Source organism: Bubalus bubalis, chromosome 8 (assembly GCF_019923935.1).
Source record: "Bubalus bubalis isolate 160015118507 breed Murrah chromosome 8, NDDB_SH_1, whole genome shotgun sequence".
NCBI classification, from domain to species: Eukaryota; Metazoa; Chordata; class Mammalia; order Artiodactyla; family Bovidae; genus Bubalus; species Bubalus bubalis.
This window is the reverse complement of record NC_059164.1, coordinates 98,061,141-98,083,947: the sequence shown is the minus strand read 5'-3', so window position 1 is coordinate 98,083,947 and position 22,807 is coordinate 98,061,141. Positions and strand designations below refer to the sequence as shown.

General features: G+C 39.8%; 1 protein-coding gene across 8 annotated transcripts in view; it reads right to left on the bottom strand.

The window, feature by feature from the left end:
- CALD1 (caldesmon 1) overlaps positions 1 to 22,807 on the bottom strand; it is a 204,610-nt gene that overhangs the window by 78,711 nt on the left and 103,092 nt on the right. The window lies entirely within an intron of this gene.

The window sequence follows — 22,807 nt, the reverse complement described above, 5'->3', positions numbered from 1 at the left end:
GACGCTGATTGATCCACGTGCCCAGGCTTTTGTAAAACAGTCGACCCTAGAATCACTCACATACACAATCCAATGCTAAAGAAATCAACGGAAATCAGCCCACCAAAAAGTTCATCCGGGTGCAGTTCTCAGGCCCTCCTTCTGAGCTCTGTTCTCAATTAGAATTGGTGTAGGTGGCTTCCAAAGCAAACAATTCCCACTGAGAAATCAAATCTGAGAAACCTCTATTATCCCTTTTATTCAGGGGAAGATGCATGATATAAAAATGCATACAAAGGCAAAGGGAAGAGAGCCAGTGGATCAGAGATATGCTGTGTTATACAGGGCATTTGGTGAAGTGAAGGCAACAGCCCGGGGAAGGAACATGTTGCAACAGCGGGCCTGGTCTGCCCCCGTGGCACTTGGTGTGATGATCTCATCAGCCAGGCCAGGCAAGGGAGCCTGGTCAGCAACAGCTTGGAAAGCAGCCAGATTCCAGCCCCTGTGGAGGGGGTGGTGTTGATTCTATCTGGAGATGACACTCCTGTAGGCCTGAGTTGTGAATGTGTTTCTTCATCTCTAACAAGCAATGAACAGATTGCTGCTGGGGCACCAAGATACTGATGGGACTGGCTTTCTGTTAAATCAGTTGAACGACTCAGATCTCCACAATGTAGGGTTAAGATGATTCTTTTGGTAGATAGCAGGAGAAACAGTCCCCTTCACACATTGATTCCCATCCTTCACGTGATTTAAAAAAAATCTTTGCGATCTATGGCTTCACGTTGCAAATATGGATGCAAAAGCACTGAGCGTTTCAAAAATTCACCCCACGTCACGGGGAGGAACCAAAGCAGGTACTCTTGTGCTCAACTTAAAGAAGTTTAATTTAGTTACATTAAATCCTCTCTTCACTTTCACTAACTAGAAAATGTTGGCTGTTTTTCTGCTTAAGTCCTATGCTTTTCTCAAAGTCATAGTTTATAGAGTAATAGAGTTTAATGAATTTCAAAGTTAATGATCTCCGTATACTATGAAGAATGGGCTTCCCTGGTGGCTGAGATAGTAAAGAATCTGCCTGCAATGCAGGAGACCTGGATTAGATCCCTGGGTAGGGAAGATCCTCTGGAGAAGGGAATGGTAACCCATTCCAGTATTCTTGCCTGGAGAATTCCATGGACACAGGAGACTGGCAGGCTGCAGTCTATGGAGTTGCAAAGACTCTGACACTACTGAGCGACTAAACACACACACATAATGAATATACACCTTTAAACATCCCTTTGATTATGTATGTTATCACTCAATGTATATAGACTACTTAAAGTGCACAAGACACTCATAAAATTAGAGATTACACAAGAGGCTTTAATAAAATACTGACTTGGTTTGAGTTTATCACTCCAAAGCTGTGATAGATACATGTATTGAGGCATTTTGCCATTCCTCTTTCTATCATATTTTTCCCATTTAATTTTTTTCCTCTAAAATTCAGTGATTTGCTGTGGCAGGCAGAATAATGTTTCTCCCAAAGACATCCAATGTCCTAATGCCCAGAACTTGTGAATATGTTACCTTACACGGCAGAAGGGATTTTCCAGATGTGATTAAGTTAAAGGCATTGAGGTGGAGAGATTATCCTGGATTATCCAGATGTGCTCACTCTTAGTCACAAAATGTCTAAAATGAGATAAGCCTCTCCTGCTGAGGTCACGAGGAGATATGGCTATAGTGGCCAGAGAGATGACCTTGCTGGCACTGAAGATAGAAGCACGGGGCCAGGAATCCAGGAATGTGGCGGCTTCTAGAAACTGGAAAGGCAGGGAAATGGATTTGCCCCTAGAGCCTCCAGAAAGGAATGCAGCCCTGTCTATCTATACCTTGAGGTTAGCCTGGAGAGAACTGTGTTGGACTCTGTACCTCTAGAACAATAGGTAGTAAGTTTGTACTGTTCTAAGCCACCATGATTGTGGTTCTTTGTTACAGCAGTGATAGAAAACCAATACATTTGCTTATGGGACTCAGTTGACCTTGGGAATACATTTCACCTCCTGATTTCCTGTTTCCCACTCCCACTCCAATTCTGAGGTGGCAAGTATAATTTTGGCATCATCAGAATAAATTCATAAAATCGACTAGCCTTGAAAAAATTCAGTGGTTCTTCCAGGCCAGACTTTTTTTCTCCACACACACACACACACATGCACACACACATAAAGGAGAGCAAGAATTTAGTAATTTTCCACTAACATGCTAACATTCATGCACTGAAAATACACTAATGGCCAGCTATATAAAAGATATCCACCGAGTTATTTCCCTAGTTGTACAGATAGAAAGAGAGAAATCATGCACTCTTGTAGCTGGCCCCTTGTAATTAATGGAATGTGTTTGGGAAGTAGCTGTCTGTCTTCAGTTTGTAAAACTAATGGATGTCGTAACTCCTGCTACCTAATAGGGTACTAACATGACAACAGCAAAGAGAGGAATGAATCTGGGGCTCGGTCAGACTTCAGTATGGAAGAGTGAGAGCACAGAGGACAATAAGAGGGAGACTGGATGCATTTGAGAGGCAGGAAGATGAGAGACTCACAAGACGAGAGCGGGGTTGGAGTAGGCAGCTGCTTCCACGTAGCCCTCTGAGGTCCAGCTGCCAGGGCTGGAGAGGCAAGGTGAGAGGAATCAGAAAGAACATACCAGAAGCAATTTGTGAACAGCGTCTGTTTCTGCAGAGACCAGCAAGCACATGTGCTTTCACAGTGTAGCACAGACACAGGTACTCAGGGTCCAACTGCCAGAACTGGTGTCTCTGAGAGCCAAAGCAATGATCCTTCATTGGTACCATGAACAGCTGGGCCAGTCATCCTTCAGCAAGAGAGTAGGTGTCATACATGTGACATTTCTGGCCTCTTTTACTAGTGGAAATGAAAATCTGGGTCACTCTTGAATTACTCATCAGTTCAGTTCAGTCACTCAGTTGTGTCCAACTCTTTGTCACCCCATGGACTGCAGCACGCCAGGCTTCCCTGTCCTTCACCAACTCCCAGAGCTTGCTCAAACTCATGTCCATCGAGTCGGTGATGCCATCCAACCATCACATCCTCTGTTGTCCCCTTCTCCTCAGGCCTTCAATCTTTTCCAGCATCAACGAAATTACTGATAGCACCCTCCATTTCTAGATAGTTTGTTTCATTTTTCGTCAAAGAGCTTCTGGGCTGAGAAGGTTTGAAGGAGATCAGTGCTATAGAAAGAAATAAGCTCCCACCACAGGGTGGTCCTTTATTAATAAAATATGATTAAAAAATAACTTTACTTCATGGAGGTAAGAGCTCCATGATCTGTTCCAGATTTTATGGTCTGCAATGGTTGTTTAAGAACAGCTTCTACCTTGGAGCAATTCCCTAGGGAAAAGAGAGGTATGTGGAAAGTGCCCTGTGTACTACCCTAAGGCACCCAAGACAGACAGACACACACACACACCTCCTACAGAAACACAACTTAAAGTCAAAGGAAATCTAAACACGTGAGAGGCAACCATTTAAGTAATTTAAAGAGGATGTTTTAAAAAGTTCTTGAAGAAAGTTTTTCTTGTAAAGAAATTCACAGACACTACACTCTTGGAATGAGGCAAAAGATCTTGCCTAGACAGCCGCTAACCAGGAACAGGAGCGAAGGGGTTAACTACATCTTTCCTCCTTTCCTGTGGCCTCTCAGAGTCTTTCTTCCACAGCTGAGGCATCACCCTCCTCCCCATTCCCCTCCCTGAATGGTACTGAACATGTTTCACTTAAATGATCTTGCTTTGTTTTTTCCTGGGACTACTGCTTTTTTAACAGATTTTCCTGAGAAACCTTCTTGTGAAATGCTTCTCCCTTTTCCATCTCCTTTTGCAGAAATTACAGACTACTCTTCCTTCTTTCTTCTGCTCTCTACCATCAGTATTTTCCTTGTCTCTCCTTCCATATCATGTCTTAGCTAAAGTCTGTAGTTCCCACTGTGGAATGTGTGTTGGGCTGGGCAGGCAAGGGGGTAGAGGGCTGTATGGACTGTTCTAGAAAGTCATCATTTACCCCTCCTCATAGTCTTTCAGTGCAGCACCCTGTCCATCACAAGAATGTTTACGAAAAGAAAAAAAAAAAGAATGTTTACGGCCTTTGCTGAGACAATTCTCTGAACTATTCTCTGGTCTCACTCCAGGCCTGTAACACAGCTTGGGCTGCTACATTCTCTTGTCTACCTCATAATGGTGGCCATATAGTTTCCATTCCAGCACCTTCCCCCTACCTAACACTATTTGGATATTTATTACAAGCAAGTCATAGAGTTAAGAGCCATGAGGCCTCCAAAGATAAGAAGGGCAGTCCCAAAGGGAGATAAGATATGCATTCTAAAATATTAATGCAAGATGGAGAGTGAACGGTATTCTGAAAGTGGCAGAGCTGAAGTACTCTACTTCTAAGGTGACATCCCATGGTCAAGGTCCCAGTGTTTAATCACTCTTAAACGCTCAATTTATTCGGTGATTGAACTAGACTTCCTGTGCCTGAAATAGAAATCCACTTATCTCTGTTAGGGCCACAGGTATTAAGTCATCCTTCAGTCTCGTCTTTTCTAGGCTAGATGCCAATGCCTATTTTCCATCCTTTTAATATCAGCCTGAAATTTAACAACTCTTCAAATGGGAAACCAAAATTGGACATAATAAAGGCTTGACCAAGGCTGAATGTGGCTGGCTGAAGTCCCAGCACTGCCTGCCACATTCCTGTTAACACATCCTAACATTGTTTTCACGTTGATAATAGCATCTCTTATAGAGATCATTCATTAATTTTTGTGCTAAATCCAGGGTGGCTTTTTTTTTTCCTCCAGATTTGTTGTTTAGTCAATCTATCTTTAACATTTATATGTTAAGCTATTTTTGTTGTTATTAATTACCCTCATACAAAGTCCTTCATACTATTTCCAGAGGCTCATTTTTCAGTTCTTTCAGGTTATTCTTTATAGTATTTTTCTTGCCCTCCTGCTTGAAACACAAAATATAATTTCAAGAAAGGAGGACACGCTCTTTCAGAGAGCATATATACACCTACATTTCAATGTCTGGGAATTCTAATGATCTATTTGAAGCAGCATAGAGTTCAAGGCCCTGGACTGCACTCCGAGTATATTTACATATTTCTACCTCCCATTATTAGGCTGTGAGCTCCTTGAGGAGGAAGACTGTGTCTTACCCATCTTCGTGCCCCATCCTCTCACCCCAGTTAGCACAATGTCTGGCATAGAGCAGCCCTTCTGTAATATGTGCTGCATAAGTAAATTAGGGCACACAGCTTCATAAAGAGCAAACAATGGCCTTGACCAAGTTAATTTGTTTTTTTCTGTCATTGAGTTGAAATGAGAGGATAATTGATGTGTCTGGTGGCCCAGCCTCAAGGCCAGTTATGCCCACCACTGGAATTGAGATACATCTGGGCACATGTGACTGTGTGGTGAAGGGGGTCTAGGGAGCTGATCCACATGGAGGTTTGGCGCATTGTCTGCTATCCCATGCCTTGGAATTGGCCCCTGAGCTAAGACCTATTGCTATACCTGTTTGTGCCCTGAGGACCAAGGTGGGCTTCACAGAAGCGGAAAGTGTTTCCTGAGTCTAAAAGGGAAACCACTCACCAAAACCACAAGATGTTTGCTGAGTCTAGGCTGAGTTTTGGTGGCCTGGTGACAAAGAGGGGCAGAGGAAAGGCCCCTCCCCCGCCAACACACACACTTCTATAACCACAGCCGTTCTGGAATTCTGGAAGAGTGAAGGAAACGCAGGACCACTTTGGAAACTTGAAAGTTTGTAGTAAGGGCGTGAGACAGCATCTTTGATGTGGAAATGGAGGGTCTCAAGTAAGCCCCAGGGCAGTGGTGGAGGGTGGGGGCAGGGCCTCATTGGGGCAGGGAATCAGCGGCAGGAGCCACTAAAGGTTGCAAATGGTGGGTGAATGCACTATTTGTTAGGTTTTATGAATCAGACTTCTAGAAACAGAAGGACTCTTTTTCTTAAAAAAAGTTATTGGTGGAGTTAGTCTTGCATCAGCAGGGATCATTAAGAATTATACCACAAGTAATGTCATTTTGTTGACATCCATAGGCAGATCTGATTGAGTATATATGGGTGCCGGTTATAAGGTTTCTGTACGTTTCTAAAATTACATTTTATTCTAAATCTTAGACAAACTACAAGGAGTAAGAAACTATAATAAACATCTGTGTGCTCACCATTCACCTAAAGAAAGAAGACTTTCAGAGTCACTCAGTGCGCCATGGGTTCTCCCAGGATGACCTTCTTTCTCCCTTTCTCCCTTTCAGGAGGTAGTGTTCCTCCTCAGTCTGTCTAATCTGCTTTCTTGAGATCTAATCCTGTGAACTATTCTTCCCCTCTTCCCCTCCGGCTGGCCCAGTGGGCTCACCATCGATGCCACCCTAGTATGTATTTGGTTCTAGAATAAAACAGGATGGGTGCACAGGAGTGAGACATCATTTCAGTCTGCCTTGATGCTTCTGTATTTTCACGGTGAAATGTAGGTCCTCTGCTCAAGACCCCACCATTCAGTTAAAAGGAGGGCATTCTCTCCTTCTCAAGGCCAAACATTGAACCCCAGCATTACCTTGCTAATTCGTCCCCTTAGGAAATCATGACCTCCAGCTGTACCCATCAGCAATCTAGCACATGAACATCCTTGGTGCAGTGTATAGGAGACTTTTGTTCAGTGAAAGGATTATTGGCATTTGCCACCGTTTTCCCAATATCTCCTGAAGTGTTCTGCCTTTACCCAATGAGGCTATTCTTTCTTATCCTTTTCCCTAAAACGGCCTTTTAAATTTCCAGTGATTCGTTAAGAACCAGTGTCTGGCTCCACCTCTATAAAGTCTTCCTAGTTTTGACTTTATTTCTTCATAATCTATCATCTTAGGAGGAGCTATGAGAAAGTTCGAGCCCACTCTTGCTTGCATGTGAGAAATAGTTGTGTTATATGTGACTCAGCCCTTCCAGCTAACTTGCTGTGAGGTTCCATTTCTGTTTAAATTCTTTTGCAGCAATTATTTAGGTCTAGTCTCTAAGCTCTTTTTAAAATCTGAGGGCTTTAGCTAGCTGCACTACTTTCTTTTCCTGGAAAGAAAAGTTACTGTCTTAAAAAGATTGTGCCCCCAACTCCCCTCCACCCTCCAGCTTGAAACACATTTTTAAAACAGTAAGACAGAGCTTGGAAATAGTAGGGTTCTAACATCAGTTTCTTGAATGAATGGTTGCTAGTGCACATTTATAAACCCCTGGTTCTGGTCTCAGAAAATAATAATATATACCTTATATAATTCTAGGGAAGAAGTGTTTACATGAAAGATATGGTCTCTGCCTGTAGGAAACTGGATTTGGCCCTTGGTGATAACTTTAGAATATAGATTTCTTGCATATAGACACAATTAAACTGTGAAGGAAATTAAGAAACTATCGTGGGGACTCAGAATATAATTCTGGTGCAGGGAAAAAGTCACATCTTCAAAGGAAGCATGGTAGTTCATAAGCCACGGAATTCACAGTGTGTATCACTCTTGTTCAAACTATCTAAATATTTCCACACCATAAATTTATTTTCGAATGTCCACTTTATGCATCTGGATATAAAATTTACACATGGCTTTCAGAGCTGGAATCAAATCCAGATTTTTTTCCAGAGATACAATGTAAGGTCTGAAAAAAACTTGATTTCTTTATTAGGTGGTCAGACCTGGATTAAAATATCTATTTGTTCCTATTGCTAGAGAAATTACCCATTGTGTGTTTTGGATACTTTGGAGGTAGTGTTTACTGTTTATATTACATAAATGACACTTTTTAAGGTACTGTCCTATTTTGCGATTAACAGATCACATGAATTAGTATTATAGAAATATCTATTTCTATAGATAGAAATAGATGAATGGATACGAGAGTCTTATTTATTCACTGTTCACGTGTTTATACCTCTTCTCACCTGTTTTCTGGCAGGGATGTTTCCTAACACCTCTTTGACATCTGATACAGCCTCAAATAGTGTCAGACATAAGGCAGATGCTGAAATAATTCTCATCATTTGCTCTCTGGGTTAAAGGAGGACAGCAATGGACTAGAGATGCTGCATGAAAAGGCCAGTTGGCCGGTCCTACCAGATACTCCCACGGAGTGGTCTTTTTCAGAGTATTTCTCATGGTACAAGTTCTAGACGCTCTGCTGCCCCAGCCACTGAATCTTGAGAGTTCTCAGGATGGACAGATCTCAAAGAGACTGACTGGCTCACAGACTCACGAGAAACTGATGTGTGCATCAGAATGCCCAGTTAAGGCCAGTTAATTAAGATAGAATGGATGATCTCCTTCTTCAGTGCCTGGGGAGCTCCTATTTCCCAACCAGAATGCCCCCAGTTCCCACACCAGAGTGTCAGGAAGTCTCATTCACCAGAGACTGCTTTATGACATGGAGTCAGAGCAAAGGGAAGGGAGAGCACCATAAAGATTTCACCCAAACTAAGGGGAGATGTGGGGAAACATCTCCTTCAGTGGAGAAAATATCTATCACATCACAAGAATGAACAAACCCTGAGAGTCAAGGTCTATCTCATCTGGATATTCCTAGATACCCAGTGCCAACCCTGGACCTGGCACCCATGCAGACCTCTTCTACTAAACCCATTCTTTTCCCAGACTTACTGATACCATCAGGAGTGTGGACTGAATGTTTGTGTCTCCTAAAATTCATATGTTGAAATCCTAACCCTGGATGTGATGGTACTAGGGGATGGGGCCTTTGGGGGATGATTAGGTCATGAAGGTGGTATGCTCAAGAGTGGGATTAGTCTATTAGAATAGACATGAGAAGGCTTGTTTTTTGTCTCTCTCTTCTGCATAAAGATGCAACAAGGAGACACCCAACTGCAAATCAGGAAGAGGGCTCTCATCAGACACCAGATCTGCCAGTAGCTTGATCTTAGACTTCCCAGCTTCCCGCACTACACGAAATAAATTCTTTCTATTTAAGCCACCCAGTCTCTGGCATTCTGCTACAGTAGTCCAGACTGACTAATAGAGTAGATTGCAGTTAGATTCCATTCGCTTACATCTGGGAGACCTAATGTAATTTGACACGTGTTGAATGTATTAGAAATGTTCTTTTGTATAATTTTTGAGTGTCTTTATGATATGCCTTGAGACAAGAGGTTAGAAGTAGACTAGGAGGAAGCTCTTCAGCTTTAGGACACTGTATTACTTTGAGGTTATTGAGCAATGAAATAAAAATATTATTAAGACCAAGGCAAGAAAAACAAATAGAGCTCCATTTTGTTCATTAGTTTACAGAACAGAACAGGGAAGGGGTTTTGGTGAAAACATTTAATTAAAAAAATCATATTCATTTTTCTTATTTAGAAGTCAAAAGCTATCTGGAAAGCTTTTTAAGACCTCATGAAGACAACAAAGAAAATAAAGTGGATGATACTTATATAAAAAGTAGCATTCAGTCAAGTCAAATCTGAAAGCCTGTGACCTGAAATATGCATTCAGTTTTCTAAACTATGTTTCAAAGTAGAGAAAGCTGATGTAATCTGAGATTCCCATAGGTATTTTAGAATTCAGTGTCTTTCTAGGATAACTTCAAATTATCTTTCCTTCTGACTCTTTTTCAGTGAATCTAAGAATTAAAAATTAAATTAAAAATTAAAAGATACAATTCTGAGACTATTCTATAGTGCTTCCAAGCCTATCTGTTCTGGGTGTTCCAGTTCATTAACTTCATTTTAATTATAAATTTTAGGGTAACAAATCAACCAAAGGTTATACTTTTATAATTAAGAAACTTAGTGCCTACTGTGTTGTATCATAGTCAATGTTTACTAAATTAATCTGAATCTTAGAGTTTTGATTGATAACTATTTATAAATAGTTTACTTATAAATAAACATTTATTTATAAATGCTGCTCTTCTTTCTTCCAAACAATACTTTTGGAGGTGTATAAACTATTAATAAAAACAAAAAGTTTTACATTTCACTGAAAATAAAGTTAACTGTCCATATCTTGGTTTAAAGTCTTGGGTTTTCTAACATCTTTCTCTATTCCTTTTTTCCCCCTTGGTAAAACATCCCAATGCTAGAAAACAGTGCACTATTTAGAGTCTAAACTTTAGACCCAACTTGTGTGTTAAACACTCTCTATTTCAGAAAGAGTGTTAGTAAATACTCATCTGAGGTTGACCCTAACTCCCATCTACTTCTGCCCATCCTCCTGGGATTAGCTGAAGAAGTTTACTCCTCCAGACCACAAACTTGGTCTTTCATTAGAGAAAGTTTTGATTATATAGTTTGTTCACTGTAGGACTCTTTGGAGCTTGGTATGAACCCTGTAATTCAATGATTATCTGGTCTTACAATGCACATGTTAATTGCAAATAACACTTAAGAGCTTGAGTATTAGAGCAAATAGGCCAGCTAAAGGGAATCTGCTGCTGCTGCTGCTAAGTCCCTTCAGTTGTGTCCGACTCTTTGCAACTTGGACTGTAGCCTGCCAGGCTCCTTCATCCATGGGATTCTCCAGGCAAGAATATTGGAACAGGTAGCCATTTTCTCCTTCTAGGGGATCTTCTGACCTGGGGATCGAACCCAGGTCTCCTGCATTGTAGGCAGATTTTTTACCGCTGAGCCACCAGGGAAGCTCAAAGGGAATCTACTCTTACCACATTAGTATCATTTGCCTTCATGAGGCAACTAAACAAACATAATGGTCAAAAATTACATGGAACAGAAGTGCACTATCCTTAATAATCAGAGAAATACAGGAGGTGAGTTTCTTCATATCTCTAGAGACAAAAACAGAAAGTCAAAATTCCAGTGGTTCGTCAGGAGAGTGATGGAACCTCCAGCACTCTATGGATGGTGCTGGTACTCAGGAAATACCTCAGAGGCCACCAATGTTTCTGCGTCCCCCCGAAAGTTTATTTTTTTTTAAAGACCATTAAGAAAAAAAAGTCTTTATTGAATTTATTAAATATTACTTCTGTTTTATGCTTTGGGTTTTTTTTTTTTTTTCCTTACGCATGTGGGATCATATCTCTCTGACTAGGGATTGAACCCACACCCCTTGCTTTGGAAGGTGAAGTCTTATCTACTGGACCACCAGGGAAGTCCCTAAATAGCTTATTGAAGTAAGCAAAGTTCTGCCTTGGTACACAGATATAAATTGAAGTAGCTGTTTTTTCACTCATTTCTTCAGCATTGAGTATGAGTCTTTGGGGAAATAAAAGTAAGATGTAGCTTTGGATTTGGAGTTGCTTTCAGTTTGGTGGGGGAAACAGACATGTGAACAAATAAGAAATAAAACGGGTGATAATAATTACTGTACCAGAAAAGTGCTATGGGAAACCCAAGGTGGGAAATCAGTCTCTTTGACTGGGGACTCTTCCAGAGGATGACTGCTGAGATGGGGTTTCAAGGTAAGAGTTCACCACTTATGTTTCAGAAGGGAAGGACAGTGGTGTGGAGCAGCACAAAATCCCTCTAAGCCTGAGGGCTTTTGCTCACTTAGATGCAAAATCAGACAGGTAAGTGACCCAACAGCAGGATTTAATTCTGAATGGGATAAAGTCATCATTTTAAAATCTTTTGAATTTTCTTTTCAATTCACCACTAGGAAAGGGAAGATAAAATGGTATCTTTTAATCTGCATTTGAGGTCCTAAGGCCTCTCCAGGGGTGACAGGTTACCTCCCACTCTGGGGAGAGTGGGAGGTAACATTTTACAGCGTTTTCTTTGAGTCAGATTTTTGAAAGACTTGAATGCCCGAGGGCCAGTTAGACAGCATAACACAGCAGAATGTGAAGTGTGAACATTCTTCTGGAACACATTATATGACCAGAAGGTCTGAAACATAGTATATGACCAGAAGGAAACTTGCCACAACACATAGAGTTAAATGGAAGTGAATTTGACTTAAACGAATCATACAGGTATCTCTACCTGATAAGCGTTTGTCATGTGCAGTCCCTGACACTTTTGATGGTATTTGTCCATATGTCTTTTCATTTTCTCCGCTACCCTGAGAAGTGTTCATTCTATTTCACTGTTGAGGAAGCCCAGATCTGCTCAACCTTTATACAGAGTCCTTTTTCTTTAATCATTGATCTAACAGGTACTTTCTTTCACGGAGTTAGAGGCAGTTGGAGGGGTCAGGCGCAGCACAATGCAGAGAGAAGAGCACCGGAACTAAAGTAAATGACAGAGTTTCCAGACTTAACGCTGCCACTGACTGTGTGCTCTTGGATGTGGTGCTTTGCAAGTCTGAGTTCAATGATTTGAATTTCTAAACTCTTTCCTGAGAATGCAGGGAAGAGAGTCTTAATTTCTGATCACACAACCCAACACGATACCAGGATGTTTCCTGGCAGTAATTCTGGCTTCAGTCACCATTCTTACGGAAAACTAACTCCTTTCTGAAGGGCATGTCTCCCTAGTTCACACTACCATTGCTCTGATAAATGTTTCAATGAGATAGAACTTATATTCACGTGCATCTGGTATAAGGCACTTAGAAATGAAAGGATTAGGAATTTCCATCCTGCCTCAGCCTTGAGTTTTATAAAAGCTTCATTCTGTTCAGTTCATAAACCATGGAGCTTCCATAGCAATGATACTCCCTGGGCAGCCAGGATATACTCTGAGGGTGCTGGCTCAGAAAACATACATATATTAGGAATGTTTTGCTTTCATGGTTAGTTAGGTGGGAAGAGTTAAAGGCTTTTGAAAGGGGAGTATCAGCAAGGAAGGGCATCAGATATCAACTCCTTTATATCACAACTTTTGTCCAAGTCCCCTTAAACAGTAATTTCTCATCCTCTTCATCAAGGAAGGAGAAATGGTGAGGGAATATTAGATCTCCAAAATGGGCCCCTACTAAAAAAAAATTAGATTTACACAACAGTTTTGATTAGAGAAACAGAAGGACTCGTCAAGGAAAGAGTGGGCAGAGGCATATAGCTACTATGGCTGCCAATAGTGCCTTGGGAAAGATGCAGTGTAATTATAACTGCTGAGGCTCCTTGTCTTGGAATCTGCAAGATAACCCATCATCTCATCATGTTTGTCTGTTTGTTCACTTCCTGCTCAGTAATTTTCCATATTAGTCTCTTGATTTCTCCAGAAAGTCCTGCCAACAGTGCAAAGCTTTCTGTGGGAATGAAAAATGGATTGACTACTATTATACTGAATGGACACAGTAGAGTTACTAGCTCCAAAGATAAAGTACTGTTTCAATGGCCTAGTTGCTGGGCCCAGCTCTGGAAGTTATCTAGTTTTCATTTGGAGAGCCCCTCATTGTGCAGAATTCCCATGGGCAGTAAGACCCAGACCACTTAAGAAACTAAAAAGCACATATTGAGCAATCTTCTGGAATCTACCAGTTGGATCCCTAAATAGTATAAGAAGATGGAAGCCAATGAATATGTGACATGGAATAGACCATGTCACTCACAGTGGAAAATATGAACATCAGAAGAATTTCCTATTCTAAACAGTGTGCAGTTTAAAATACACTCTCTGGAGACTCTCCTGAATGTACAGGCTTATGGCTGCTATTTATAGAGGCTGATGTGTATTTTACCAAGATTTTTATTCCAACAAAGGAACTGTATGTGATGTAGGGGGTTATTAAAATGGAAAATACACCCTCACATTTTAATTTATTTAGTTGGTAATAATCTCAGATGTAATGTCAAATCTCACTAATCTAGAGTAACTGAAAGGACTCCTGCATTGCAGGCAGATTCTTTACCATCTCACCCACCAGGGAAGCCCAAATGAAAGGAAGGCCCGAACAAATTATGTAATATTTTGAAAGAAATTCTGTTTTGAAAATATGTTCAAGAATGTCTGGTGACTTCAACCAGACTGAAAAAAATTAGAAAATTGTTTAAAATTTGCATACATAAAAATGAATTATAATTAGCAAATCAAGCCTTTAAATGAGGGTGAATTCTTCCAAAATTCTTTAAAAAGTTGTGTTCTCAAGTGCTTAATAACTAAGCCATGGAATGCAGCTTGCATATTTAACATATTAATCAAATCCTTTATTTACAAACAGTTCAAATTTATACTTTTCAACAGTCTCATAAAGACTTTAAAATGGAAGAATCTGAATATTAATGAAGATTTATGAGACTGAAAGCTGATTTTCCGACTCCTGATGAACATTACCTATTTTATAGCAAACTCATGAAAAGAACTGGTTTTGCTCATAAGGTATGCACATTATTCTTCTTTAACTTCATTCACAGATGGATGAGAATCCATTTATATAGCCACTGTTCATTTCAATATGCTCATGTTTCACATCCAGTGGTATGTTCTTGTAACAATGTTAAGAACTTTTGGGCTAATAAAGGTCAAGAATTTCCCTAGAAGACTTCAAAGCAACTGAGATAGATTCTCCTTGAATAAGAATTTGGAATAGTCTGTAATCATTCCTGTCCAGCATTCCCACCTGGTCAAATCTGCAATGCAGATCTCTGATATTTGGCTGGTCAGTCAGGAAACCAGTGAGCAGAATAGATGTTCAGCATACATATTTGATAGCCTTCATTACACTTTATTTGATTTTGATGAGCATTCTTTGCTTGTAGAGAATTCTTTGTTTGTAATACTTCTCCAAAGTTCCCAGCTATAGACACAGAAGGACTTCTTTTGTCCTCTATGTTTAGAAAGGCAAATTTGTTGCCCTCTCAGAGAATAGCGGGCTTCTCATGAACACCTTCACTTGCGTCTGAAAAGAATCTTTGGAAAACTTTGGATCACAGGGTCCTAGAAAAACTATCACCTAAGTTCATATTATCTTGTTTAGAATTTTATTTTTCAAGGTTCTAGTTACCTCTGTGGGTGGGGTGGTGGTGGCAAGGGAGTGGGTTGGAGAGGGAGTTTCAGTGGTACTAGAAATGTTCTAGGTCTTAAGATGAATAAGTTTACAGTGTATGCATTACAATGATTTATAACCTCTGTATTGTTGTCATCTAGTTGCCCAGTTGTGTCTGACTCTTCTGCAACCCCATGGATGGGGATTTCCCAGGCAAGAATACTGGAGTGGGTTGCTGTTTCCTTTCTCCAGGGGATCTTCCAAACCCGGGGATCAAACTTAGTCTCCTGCACTCTCCTGAGCCACCAGGGAAGCTCTATAATCTCTGTATACATTACATAATATTATTTCATATGTATTGGCTTTTCATAACTAAAATGAATAAAATCACTAATTTAGAATAAAGTGATTAAAAGTTATTTTGTAAAAATTAGGCACATAGCTTCTTTGTTTTATTAGTACAGTTTTATGTTGAGAGTCTTTAAGTTACTTCTTTAGCTGTATTGAAACCACAATTATGTAATATGAAAAAAGACCATAAATCAACTAGTCAAAAAAAAAAAACCTATTTAGAATATGTGATTAACTAATACATAAATTATCAAGATAAAAAATTCTTGATATGTTAGATACCAGACTACCCTATATTTTTATCTTGGTTTCAAACTAGTATGGAAGAAAAAAAGACTTTAAAATAAGGAGGTAGATTTTCTTTTCAGCATGGAGACTTCATATCCATAACTCTCCCATCACTTTCAAAGTGACTGCTAGAATAGATTTGAAATAGAGTTGATTGGAAACCAGATTGTCTGAAGACATAGGGTCTGTGCACACGCTCAGTGATTCAGAAACCCCAGAATGTAGCTGGAGAGGGGTTGAGTTTCTTGGGAGATGACTTTGGAGAGGGCTTTCCCAATAGCTCCTTCCTTTGTCTTCTAGCCAGCTGAAAACGAGCACCGACAGGTAACATTTACCATGCACTAATCATGGGGCTTCCCTGGTGGCTCAGATGGTAAAGAATCTGCCCGCAATGCAGGAGACCCAGGTTTGATCTCTGGGTCTGGAAGATTCCCAAGAGTATGCTTGCCTGGAGAATTCCATGAACAGAGGAGCCCGGTGGGCTATAGTGCATGGGGTTGCAAAGAGTAGGACATGACTGAGCAACTAACACTGTCACTTTTGCTTTTCAATAATATCTAAGTATCATGTATTCATACCATATATAGCATATATATTCTACTATCTATCTATCCATTTGTCTATCATCAGTCATCTATCTACCTAGTGCTTTGTAATCTATATGAAACCCCACGAGAAGGAACTGTTATGAGGCCATTTTTCTGATGAGAAAATGGGCTCAGAGAAACTAAGTAGAATCATCTTTCCTAACCCAGCCAGGACTCGCACCCAAGTCTGCATGATTCTGCTTTCTGGGAGACATCCTCATGTCTGCGTCCCACTCAAAGCTACCCATTCTCCCAAAAGATTGTCATGATAAAGGTGAAACATGAGATCCTCTTTAATCATATCAGTTCTTACCTCTCTCATTTTTAGAGAGAAAAATCCTTTGATGAGTTTGAATTGCTCAAATGAAACTGGTAAGGAAGGAGAAATCCTACATGATAACTTAGTATCATAATTAAGCTTGGTGTAAAGAAATATTGCCAAGACAACATATGTCAAATAAAATGCTTCCAGAATTGATGCCAACAGGGTTCTCTTTGGAAAATCACCACAGTTTTCTTTTCCTTCTTGACTAAGATGGCAAAGTTCGATTCCTAATTGCTAACAATTAACTTTTCATTGTGCCTATCTACTTATCTTTCTTTGCTTTTCATTTTACTCACTGTGAAGTAATCTTACAGTCTCCTTTTATTTTGTAATATTATCCAAAAGCTGTTTTTAAATTTAAAAAACATCTTACACTGTAGTATACACTATTTTCCCCAAAGCATGCTCTATTTTCCTAATCAATAGCCATGGCATCTTTATAGACAATTCTATTTATTCAGGGGCCTGCACTGTGCCAGCAGACTCTGCCCCAGCTTAGCTGGGTGATCTTGAGGAGGTCCACATCCCTTGAGATAAGTTTCTTCTTATGTAAAATTAACTTTTAAAATTCATTAGATCAGGGATTCTTGGCCCCATGTTCAAGGGCCCCCACGAGGTCTGTGGATGAAGGACCATGACACCATTGAAAGTAAGTGCCAAGTTTTGTGGGTGCATATATAAATTTTTCTTGGAGGAGTCTCTATATCTTTCATCAGAGACTCAAAGTAGTGTGTGGTCCAAAAATGAAAAAGTAATATTCCACTGAAGCAGATTATCTATAAAGTTAGTGACAGCCATAGATTTCATGAGTGACGATGTGACTAAGTCCCATCCTAATGGTAAACACAATCTTATTGAGAAAAATCCAAAGAAAAGTCAAGAGGATTTATGCTAACAACCTCCTTTGGCTAGGAGGGAGAAAATTTGATCTTCTCTGTTTCTATTTTTCTGTGAAATGGGAATAACATGGGAGATTTTTTTTGAGGGCAAAGAAAACAATGACTTTGTCTACACATGTAAGTAATTTACCTGAATAAGCATAAAGGGCAGTTCAATCAAGCCCAATGACCTCATTTTCTCTGTTGCCACATAACTTCTTTGAATGATTCCCCTCTGTATCTTAGGGAGTTATTTTGGCATTGTAGAGATGATGGATCTTCAACCAAGACAGCCAGTTGAAACAGGAAAAATTCTATTGATCAATTTATTACAGTGAGAAGGTTTTGAGATTTAGGGCAGGCAGAACCAGACTGTGGTCCACAGCTATATGAATTTGGACATATAACTTAATCTTTCAGACATGCAGTTTCCTCAGTTATAAAATAAGGATAATAATATCCAGGTCTGCTGTAAGCTGAATGGGTCCCCCCACTAGATTCATATGTGAAACCTAATCCCCAATGTGATGGTATTTAGAGTTGGGGACTTTGAGAGGTGATTAGGTCATGAAGGTGGAACTCTCATGAATGGGGTAAGTGCCCTTTTTAAACAAGACCTCAGAGAGTTCCCTCACTCATTATGCCAGGAGAGGACACAGTAAGAAGTCAGCTGTCTGTGAGCCAGGAAGCAGACCCTCACCATACAGTGATTCTGCTGTTGCCTTTATCTTGGACATTTTAGCCTCAGGAACCATGAGAAATAAAGTTCTATTGTTTATAAACCACTCAATCTATGGTATTCTGTTATAACAGAGTGAACAAACTAAGATAATGTCATACAGTTGTTTTGATAATTAAATGATATAAGGTGTATAGGGGCTTTCCCGGTGGCGCTAGACATAAAGAATCAGCCTGCCAATGCAGGAGACGCAAGAGACGCGGTTTCGATCCCTGGGTGTGGAAGATCCTTGGGTAGGAAATGGCAATCCACTCCGGTATTCTTGCCTGGAAAATTCCATGGGCAGAGGAACCTGGTGGGCTACAGTCCATGGGGCTGCAAAGAGTCATACATGACTGAGTGACTGAGCACACACACGCACACACACACACAAAGTGTATAAAGTGCATCACCTAGCCTGGCACGTGGCTGATGCTAAACAAATGATGGTTCCTTTTCCTTTTTAACACTGGATGAAAAATCTGGTTATACTATTTTCAACTTGAGAACTATTTTTGCTGAATTGAACTCTTCAGGTAATATTCTCAGTTAAGTTTTATATGCTATATTTAAGATAAAGACTTACAATGAATGAATTGATTCATTTCATAGCTACAATATGTGTTGAAATACTCATACAGCAGTTATATTTGTGCAGTAGACTTATTTATGGTCAGAAGTTTTCATTCTTGCCCAACTTCAGTAGAAAGTATTCAGCAAGTATCTTGCCAAGTGTCTTAGCAAGTGTACAGATCAGTTGAGGAAAGAAGGATGAAACAAATCATAATGACTGACCTGATAGACAAGTGAAAATTCAAACCCAGTAAAATATTATTTTGTACCAAAAGCCTACCAAAACATTAATATGACTTTAATAATAACATCTAACATTTATTGAGCATATACTCTATGCCAATCATTGTGCTAATCTGCCTACATGGGTTAACTAGCTTATTGTTTACAATGATCCTGTAAGGTAGAATAATTATCCCCATTTTTATACATAAAGAAATTGAAGCATGAGATGTTTAAGTTATTTGTCATGAGGTTACCCGACCAGTAGTTGTCAAAGTCAGGATGGAACTCAAGTCTGTCAGACTTCCTCATTCACATACTTAACCACTACATTGTCCTGTCTCTCCTCAGGTGAGTGAAGACTGATACATTATAAGTCACATATAGAAATTGTTTAGAAAATTTCAGTACTATTTTATTTATTTCTCTTTTTTTTCAGTGCTATTTTAAACTATATTGACTCATGTATGTGCCACATATTTTTCCAGCTAAGAATGAAGTTACAGGTCAGCATGTGACATCCTTAAGAATCTAGATTTTTCATTCCTACTGAACAAATGTCACCTTGGGCAGATCCTGAATTCTTGATCTACTGATCATCATAACATAGGATACTTTTAGGACTAGAAGAATTGTTAGGTTAGTGGAAATTGGTCCAACTATGCCATCTTCATCGTTTATAATTTGATCATTTATACATCAATAGAGGCAATAAATAATGTCTATTTATGATGTGTGAGAAAGAGAGCAAGAATGTGAATATGTATATATATTTTGATTTTCATGTGACTAGACACAAATAAATAATTAAAGATCCTTTAAGTGAAAATTACCTCCTTCTCTCAGTGCCCCTACATTCAAGTTAGGCTGACCCTGCTGCTGCTGCTAAGTCACTTCAGTCGTGTCTGACTCTGTGCGACCCCATAGACGGCAGCCCACCAGGGTCCCCCGTCCCTGGGATTCTCCAGGCAAGAACACTGGAGTGGGTTGCCATTTCCTTCTCCAATGCATGAAAGTGAAAAGTGAAAGTGAAGTCGTTCAGTCGTGTCTGACCCTCAGCAACCCCATGGACTGCAGCCTTCCAGGCTCCTCCATCCATGGGATTTTCCAGGCAAGAGTACTGGAGTGGGGTGCCATTGCCTTCTCCAAGGCTGACCCTACATAACATCAAATAAATATAAGAATCTTACAGAAATAGTTTTAAATCTCTTTCAAATGAATTACTTGAAAAAAATCTTTTAACTTAAAATTAAAAATGCAGATACAAATCTAACAATTTTTTGCTCCCCTGGAGTGATGAATTTGCTGAGAGAACTGAAGGGAAGCTTTGAGCAAATTTAACTCCTCTAATAATTTAGACAGTTTCAAAGGAATATTTTAACTTCCTAGTTGAAAATAATTTTCTGATTACAGAGAAACAAAAAACTGCTTTGATTTGAAATTTCAATGTCACAGCACTAAGCACTGTAAATAAAAGTGTTTTTGTATAATCATTGATTGGTCACACCGTTAAATCATCTAAAAAGGTTTCAGTGATAGAGTTCTGGGAGGCCACTACTCAGCCTCAATGAACTTTAAAAAATTATTTTTTTTTTAGTGAAATAAAAATATTTACTTTCAAATGTCTAATCATTAGTATATTTCAGAAGCCTATAAAAATGTATGAACGATGACAACAGCATGAGTGTTTTCGCTCCCTCTCTTTACATATATGAGCCGCTGAATCTGATAACAACTGTACAATAGCAGCCTTTCTTCTGATCAGAAAGAGAAAACTCACATTCGGGTATGGAAAGCAGGAGCTGGGAATGCAATGAGTGCACGTCTTGGAAGGCAAGAGAGCTGCTTTTGAAAGCAAGCTAAATGCAGGGAAAAGTATGTCTCACTGAAGCTCTCTTCATGGATAAACCATCACTGCAGGTTTCTCAGCAGATACCTCAAAGCTCAAAACCCTTTTGTCCAAATGTAATAGAAGATCTCAGTTTAAATTGGTGTGAACTCTTAAGAAGAGTCAATCCTAAAGAGTTTCACGAACCAGTCCATCCTAAAGGAAATCAGTCCTGTATATTCATTGGAAGGACTGATGATGAAGCTAAAGCTCCAATACTTTGTCCACCTGATGGGAAGAGCTGACTCATCTGAAAAGACCCTGATGCTGGGAAAGATTGAAGGCAGGAGGAGAAGGGGATGACAGAGAATGAGATGGTTGGATGGCATCACCAACTCTATGGACATGAGTTTGAGCAAGCTCCAGGAGCTGGTGATGGACAGGGAAGCCTGGCGTGCTGCAGTCCATGGGGTCGCAGAGTCAGACATGACTGAGTGACTGAACTGAACTGAACTTCTTACTGAGACAGACCTTGTTACCAGTCACATCCTCAAAACTTTTCACTCAACTGCAAATTCCTGCTCTTCATCTTCCTAAGGTTCCTGTGTCCTTTGAGAAGTGTAGAAAGAAAACCTTCATATTTTTTGTTTTGTTTTATGGTAAATATAAAATATTTCTTTAATTTTTTGTGTGTTGTATAGAATCAAATTAGATGAGTAATTTAATATTGATGTTTATTGAATAACAGTCAATAAATAAAAGTAATCCAATGAGTAATAAATAATTATTATTTAAATAATTTAAATAATAGTAAATTGTTATTTAAATAATAAACACTAGATGATTAGTTGGAGAAGGAAATGGCAACCCACTCCAGTGTTCTTGCCTGGAAAATCCTAGGAACGGGGGAGTCTGGTGGGCTGCCGTCTATGGGGTTGCACAGAGTCGGACACGACCGAAGCGACTTAGCAGATGATTAGTACTGTGTTGTGGAGAAGGCAATGGCACCCCACTCCAGTACTTTTGCCTGGAAAATCCTATGGACGGAGAAGCCTGGTAGGCTGCAGTCCATGGGGTCGCTAAGAGTCGGATACGACTGAGCAACTTGACTTTCACTTTTCACTTTCATGCATTGGAGAAGGAAATGGCAACCCATTCCAGTGTTCTTGCCTGGAGAATCCCAGGGACGGGGGAGCCTTGTGGGCTGCCGTCTATGGGGTCGCACAGAGTCGGACACGACTGAAGTGACTTAGCAGCAGCAGTACTGTGTTGATACTTACATGTATTATCTCTTTATATCCCCACAAAAACCCTATGAAGTGGATAGTCTTATTTCCCCCATTTTACAGATAATGAAAAAGAATGTTAGGAAGAATGAATATTATGTAAGATCATGTAGCTAATTAGCGGCAGACCTTGGATTTGACAGTACAGCTGTGTAATGCTCAAGTCCATGCCCTTGACTGCTAAGCTCTACTGCCTCTCACTGTTAGGCCTCTCCGTATTGCTTCGTTTACACAGAATGTGTGTTTTATTCACACATATGTTTTATTGGTGCTGTGTCCAGTCCATTTTTGCCAGATACACATAAAATGCTTGGCATTTGGTCGGGGGGGCGGGGTACTTGTTAAACAGAGAGAGAGCTGAACTTGACCTCTTTGAGAATGTATACCTTTGCCGTACATTTTGCCCTTTGAAAATATATTCCCTGATGATACAAAAGGATGTTTATGCATAATCCAGGATAGATAATTAGGAGGAGATGGAAATAGAAACAAGCAGATTGAGTGTTGATAAAGATGCACATGGACCAGGGGGAAACACATCAAGATGCACTAAGAAATACAGAGGCAGAACTTCTTCTTCTTTTTTTTTTTTTTGAGACAGGACTTCTTTGGTGGTCCAGTGGTTAAGACTCTATGCTTCCCTGGCAAAGTGCACGGCTTCAATCTCTGGTTGGGGTCTAAGATCCCACACACCGTGCAGCATGCCAAAAATTTTTAAAGAAAGAAAAGGAATACAGAGACAGAGGTAGAAAGGGATTGAAATAAAAGAACAGAAAGGGAAGCAGAATGAATGAATATACCTATTCATTTTGTATCCCCATGACATAGGTAAAGAATAATAGACAGCAAAACAAATTGTTTGTTC